Source organism: Cornus florida, unplaced genomic scaffold, assembly GCF_030987335.1.
Source record: "Cornus florida cultivar Cherokee Brave unplaced genomic scaffold, ASM3098733v1 CherokeeBrave_3.0.0_Hap2_Chr08, whole genome shotgun sequence".
Classification (NCBI taxonomy): domain Eukaryota; kingdom Viridiplantae; phylum Streptophyta; class Magnoliopsida; order Cornales; family Cornaceae; genus Cornus; species Cornus florida.
The window spans coordinates 60,999,530-61,005,822 of record NW_026775578.1 but is presented as its reverse complement, the minus strand read 5'-3'; positions in this window follow the sequence as shown (position 1 = coordinate 61,005,822).

Sequence of the window (6,293 nt, the reverse complement as noted above, 5' to 3'; positions counted from 1 at the left end):
GGGATTAACTACAATGATTTTAATTCGAATTAATTGTTATAATCTGGTCTGTAATTGATTGTATATGTGTGTGTATGTATATATAATGCTTTATCTTGCAAATTAATGTCTTAAACTTTGATTTTAATTGCTTAAAACATGTATGTATGTCGTATATGTATTATGGGAATCAATTGGGACATGGATGCATGATTTAACCCCCGTAATGATGGATTTTTAGACTTAAAACAAACCTGCCAAACTGGGTTCATGAACTAGTGCTCGAGCACTGGGTTGTTCCGTGAAGTAGTGCTCAAGCACTGGGTTGTGCTCGGGTTCTGGGACCTGATTTCACCAAAATTATTCCAAATGACTCCGAATTGATTTTAATAGGTCCCAAGCATGTTCTTAAGCTTCGAGAACAGCGCCTTAAGCTTTAAATGCATGAAATTGAATTATACTCTTGCGATTCGGGATTTGATGGAAAAGATTGGATTAACTATAAAGTTTTGAATTAATCTTTTATGATTTTTAATTTGTGAAATTAAATGTATAAACTTGATTTATAATTTTAATCATAAATGCTAATGTACTTATGATCTACAAACATGATCTATAACAGTATTTATATAATTTACCATTGTTAGATTTGGTCAAGCTGGGAATTAATGTATATATGTGATGGAAATTTTGAGATAGCTAATAAGCTTAATTCTATATAATACGTTGCTATTGCTAGATATGGCTATGATAGATTAAAAGTGTATATGTGATGGAATGTGTGGGCTGGCTAATAAGTTTAGTCTCATATAGATTGTGCCATTGTTAGATATGGCTTTGATGATATCAGAGTTGTGATGGCCCTGGTTTTACAAACACAACGCATCCTATGATGACTCGAAAGTTAACCTGATAACCGATCCGAAATGCGGAAGCGAAGACATAAGCAAATCTAGAGATGTATGTCATCCCTAAGACACAAGAGTGGCTTCCTGAGGAGTCTCGAGACTTAACGGAACCAAAACGAAGACAAGGGTACCAAAACCCTATAAGAAAAGGACCAAGGGTAAAATGGTCATTTTACCTTAAGTGGAGTGAATTTAACTTACATCGAGTCAAATGAGATAAAAAAAAAAAGTCCAAAAAATCCTTTTTTAACCTCACACAAAGTCCCAAGGTTAAAGGAAGAGAAAACCCAAAAGAACCCTATCCCGGTTTGAACCAAATTCTGACACTCTCTCACTAAAATAAGAATATCTCAGAGTAAAATATAAAGCTGAAATTAGTACCATTGGAAAACTTACTTCGACGCGGTTCGTTTAGACTCAAGAACGGACTAAATCGGAGTTAAAACAAAAGAGTTATGACAGTTTGAAGTTGGAAGACCAAAGCTGAACTTGCAGAAAAAGGTTCTGGGGAACATGAACCGGTTCAGCACCCCTGAATGGGTTCAACATGGGCAGAGGGCCCATGTTAGACCCAAGAAACCGGTTCAACCCCTCTAAACCGGTTCCACCAAACTAGATAGTGGAAAAATAGTAGAAAACAAGAAAATAATTGACGTGGGGTTTTCGAGACCAAGACGACATTTTCTGGAAAAAGGTTATGAAGTAAACTCCCCTAAAATCACATTTTTTGAGTAACCATGTTAAGGACGGAATTTATTTTTCAAAAGGAAAACCCTAAAATGCCCCTAAACCAGATTTTACAAAAAAAGTGTAAAATGAGTCCATAGGAGGTTCATTTCACCAAGGATGAGGTTTTGTGCAAAAGCGAACATGCACGCAAATGTAAAATGGATATTTAAGCGTGCTAGAATGGTCTATGACCTTAAAATACCCCCGATGCAAAATATGACCTATCAAACCTCAAATTTGCAAAAAATGTCATTTAAAAGCAAAACTTGAAACTAACAAACATAGATACATTCAAAAGACCGTTTGGCCCCTGGCAACATGTCATACATATTAAAAGAGTCCTAAAGAGTGTGCTCGTACACACTTTGCACAACCCAAATTGAAAATGACATGCTAAAACCTTGAGTTTCGTAATATTACCTTCAAAAGCAAAATACGATTCCAAAATGCATAAATGAAAACAAAGTGGTGTTTGGCCCTTAGCCACACCTCATACATATTAAATGAATCTCAAAAAGTAAATTTACATACACGATGCAAACTCCGAAGCAAAATGACATATCAAAATCACTGATTTTCATAATATTCTCTTTAAAGGTAAAGTTCAAGACTAAGTGCATACACGTGATTTCAAATGAAATTTGGCCCCTGGCCAAATATCATACATATAAAATAAGTGTCAAAAAGTGTACTTAGGTACACATTACACGTCTCAAGACAAAAGCGACATTTTAAGCCTAACTATGCATTACAACTTACAAAGCAAACGACACATGCTAACACTTGTATGGCCATGAAAATACATTAAGGTATTCCAAAATAAACAAGGTAACCAAGGGGTGTTATGCATCCCAAACCATGGTATCCATACCTGAAAAATATCCCAACAACTAGGGTGAGTAAAAAACTTACTTGTAGGAAAAAGTGCGTGTGTATACCCTAAAGTTTCAAGTGTCATGCAAGTTCAGATCATTACAAGGGATCATTCCTCCTAATGTCTATGTTTCAAGGTGAACTAAGGGATCATCTCAAGATACACAAGCAATTGAAATGAGAGACAATATATAAGTATACATGTTTAAGTATACAAGCAATATTGAAACTAAATACACAATATACAAGCATACATCCATAAGTATACTAAGCAATATTGAAACGCAATGCACCACATATAAGTATACACTTACAAGTATACTAAACAATATTGGAATAAGATATTTAATACAAGTATACATACATAAGTATATAATTAATATTGAAATACACGTAAATCAAGTATACAAGACACAAGTATACTAAGCTAAAACGAAATAGGCACAAAAGAAGTATACAAGACACAAGTATACTAAATTAAATCAAAATACAAGAAGCAAGTATACGAAATGCAACTATACTAGATGGAATTTAAATACACAAAGCAAGTATACAAGTTCAAGTATATAAATGAGATCTAAATACACAAAGCAAGTATACAAATTCAAGTATACTAATTGAGGTTTAAATACACGAAACAAGTATACAATTTCAAGTATACTAAATGTAATTTGAATACACGAAGTAAGCACTAAATCACAAGCTACAAGTAATCCACGATTAACAACTTGGAATTGAATGCGAAATCAAGTAGTGGAAAGATTAGGACATGTGGTCGCTAGACCAAGCAATTTATTCCGGGTAATTACGACTCACAAGGTACTACCAAATGCGCACTTATGACATAGGGAGACTCTTGTCTCCCGTACTGGAGCCAAACCCTAGCCATCACATATTTTATATCCTCACAAGCTTTCCAAAATCAATAAGTTCAAAACTTATACAAATAAATAATGCAAGAAACCACGTTTCATGCACAAGTAAGGTTGAAGCCACACAAACCATGTCCTAGAATTTCAAATCTAAAAGGCATATGACATGTCAAGTCTTCAATATGCGATTTATACATAAAATAAGAATATCATATAACAACCAAGTCAAGTTACCATCTTAAGCCACAAGTACTAAATAAGTTATAATATAGTAACAAGCTTTCAAGGTAAATAATTGTGATATTCTAAATGAACAATATACCTATACAAGATACACTTATATAAGCTATACAAGACAATGATATCAAATATCATGCTAAGCCACAGGCCACAAGTACTAATTCTACAACAAGTTAGTAACAAAAGAATTGTAGGAATTACATTGCAAAACCAAGATAACTCCGATTTGGGATTGGAGATGCCGAAGCCCTTTGTAACAATGTCTTCTAAATGCAAAAAATGAATTCAAATTTCTTTTACATGATTAACATGGATGATAAAGGGTGTTTAAGAAATCTGTTTTGGGCTTATGTAAGGTGTCACACTACATTTGGATTGTTTGGAGAGGTTATTACATTTGACAATACTTACCTCGCGAATAGGTATGACATGTCGTTTGTTGGGTGTGGACACTATATGTTGTTTGGTTGTGGTTTACTATCTAAGGAGGATATCAAGACTTATACATGATTATTTTAGTCATGGTCAAAATGCATTCAAGAATGTGCTCCAAAAACTATTATTACACATTAGTGTAAGGCTATTCAAGTGGCGATTGCAAAAGTGTTTCCAGATTCTTGTCATTGTTTATGCCTTTGACATATCATGCAAAAGCTTCCTATGAAAATTATTAGACTTTCTAAATATAAAACAATTAAGAAGACCTTGAAAAGTATTTTATATGAATCGGTTAAGACTAGAGAGTTTAAAGAAGTTGGATGTAAATGATTAATGAATACAATCTTGAGAATAATCAAGGTTGAAGTCATTATATGACGGTCCTCGTTATTGGATTCCAGTATTTGTGAATACTACTTTTTTAGGCTGGAATGTCAACTACATAATGAAGTGAAAGTATGAATGATTTTTTTATGAGTATGTTCACTCAAAGAACAAATTGAAGCAATTTTTTAAACCTGTTGAAAATGCCTTGAAAAGTAAGGTTGCAAAAGAAATGAAGGTAACTTTTGCTTCTTTTAATACCTCCATTCTGACAATAACTATGTTATCTATTTAAGTACAACTCCAAGAAGTTTACACCCATGACGTGTTTAAGTTATTTCATGATGAGTTGAGGGGTTTAATGTGTTGTAATATTTCAAATATTAAGAGATGGGTCAATGTCTAAATTTGCAGTCACGTAAACTGTATAGGAAAATATGAAATATATAGCAAGGAGGTAGATTATTAGGTTATTTACATCCAAACTGAATGTAAATTGCAATACTTATGTCAATTGTTTTACTTTTGAGGGATTTTGCACAAGACTACAATATTTGTGATGATAAAAAATTAAAAAAAATAAAAAAAGAAAAGAAAAGAGGGGGGGGGGGGGGGGGAGGTGAATGGGGTTCCATCTTATTATATTTTATAACATTAGCAAAACAACATCAAGTGTGGATACACTTTTGGTAAAATTATTTATTCAAATGTTAGCAATAATGAGTAAAGGAATCAAAGCAATAATTTGAATCCATTTTTTTTCATGATCTTCAAGAGCTTGGAGGAGACTTTGATGATAAGTGTGAAATTCTAATTGAATTATTGAAAGAGACAAAAGAAAAATTATTTGCCGTGGACTTAAATTGTGAGAGTGGACACATCAATCAAGTTTCATTGATACTACTATTGACTGTAATAACAAGATTAATGGAGTTTCGAATGTTGACAATAGGTTACTCACTCCATTAAAGGTACAAGATAAAAGTCATCCACTTTCAAAACGAGAAGAAATCATAGTTGACAAAATAATATTGCCTTCCACGAACTAAACCTTTTCTTCCTACTCAAGGCTAGACTAAACAAGCCATGTAGACCTGCTTATAGAGCTAGACCTGGGAATATTAAGACTATGACTTTCCTACTCCTTGATGACGAAGAAAAGGCCTAAATGCAATGGACTAAAGCAAAGAGGGTTAATAGTCTGGGATAGTCAGAGTGGCGTGGCAGAGTACCGGACTAGTGAATAATGTCACCCCATACATTTCACCAACGACAGAAGCATCATCTGAATAAGTGAATTTTGAGAAAAATGAAAAAAGGTATTGGAAAACTTTTATTGCTTGCATTAGTTTTTAATATCTAATTATACTACATTCTTTATTTATTCAATTTTCATTTCAATGCATGTTAATAAGCCTCAAAGAACAAAAAGAGAGCTACTTGGTGAAAATGATGAGAGACAAAGAAAAAAAGGTACATAGATATATCTTATTATTGTTTCAATTATCATAATTTAATTATAGTTACTAAAAGTATTGCATATATTTATTTAACTTACTATAGTCTATAGTATCAACTTCATAATTGTATTGATTCATATGTGCATTTTTTCACTTAGTTAAGCAGATTGCTCCAACTCATCTTTGCAATGGCATGTATTATAGGATAGTTACAAATTACAATTTTTGAGATAAATCACTCTAAGTAATTTAAAAATCAGTGTTGCTATGCTATAATAATTTAAGATGTTATTTCTTACTTCTATGATTCTTTTTTAATAATAGTAGGTGTATCCAACACATTACATGTCAATAAGAAACCCTTATTAGCAAAATCATGACTTTAGCCATCTTCTACAGGTTGATATTTATTTTCATTGTATTTTTGTATATTTATTAAATCTCAAAAAAATAAATTTCAATTATAATTG